Source organism: Neophocaena asiaeorientalis, unplaced genomic scaffold (genome assembly GCF_003031525.2).
Source record: "Neophocaena asiaeorientalis asiaeorientalis breed wild unplaced genomic scaffold, Neophocaena_asiaeorientalis_V1.1 scaffold992, whole genome shotgun sequence".
In the NCBI taxonomy this organism is placed as follows: Eukaryota; Metazoa; Chordata; class Mammalia; order Artiodactyla; family Phocoenidae; genus Neophocaena; species Neophocaena asiaeorientalis.
This window is the reverse complement of record NW_020172326.1, coordinates 77,787-78,778: the sequence shown is the minus strand read 5'-3', so window position 1 is coordinate 78,778 and position 992 is coordinate 77,787.

The window sequence follows — 992 nt, the reverse complement described above, 5'->3', positions numbered from 1 at the left end:
CTACCAAGACATATAAAGTGAATTAATAGTCATAAATTTATGATACCAGTTTATTGCCAAACTCTTGTATCGACCTGTCCTCAAAGGATATCTGGGTGAAGAAATGGCCCGTGTGACCAGTCCTTCTATGTGGGGAGGGGTATTGCCTTGAAGATCTTTCATGGTCAAAGGAGTTAGAGGTTGCTATAGCCTGTCCTCTGAGTAGAAATGCTTACCAGGGTAGGAAACAGGATTTCAGACATAAGTGTCTCCAAATATTTTGTTGAAACTGAACTTCTTGTTTTATTTTTAAAGCTCAGCCCCTTCAAAGTGTATCAGAAAATTGTTTGCCAAAATCCCAAATCAAAGTGGAAGCAGAACCTGTCCGAGTGTGGTAAGTTCGTGTAATGGCACACACGACGTCCTCCAGGGCACCAAGGCTCACCGATTTCCTTTTGCAAGTTCCTCTTTGCCCTATTTTAGTCATTGTTCATTCTCATAGCAAACTGCCTTTTTCAAAGGTGAAAACCTTTTGAAAATAGGGAACTGGAAAAGAGGACCTTTGAATTCAGAGCATTCCGCTTTGCTGACATGTCCTTCTTAATGAACAATAGGGCCTCTAGTTAGCTTGGAGATAGCAACTGCCTCAAGTTTTATGCTGTTTTGAATAAAACACTATCAACTTAATGAGGTTTTACCGCACATACTGTTTTGTCATTTGAAAATCTGAAAGCACACGCAAAAGTCATCATTAGCCGCACAGACCCTCATGTGCGATAGCTTTCCCTAAATGTTTTTAAAGGAGGTATTCTTTTGCCAAGGCCACTTCATATGCGCAGTAAAAATCCCATTAAAGTCCAGGAGCCAGACGAACCAGACTTTGAAATGATGTGGTTTCCAATTTAATGATTTCCTTAGTTAAGAATAATAGAGCCTCCAGTTTGCCAGGGAGTCGCAGGTGCTTTGACTCACACACCAATTTCAACGAGCTTGGGAAGGCAGTAATAAGGAGC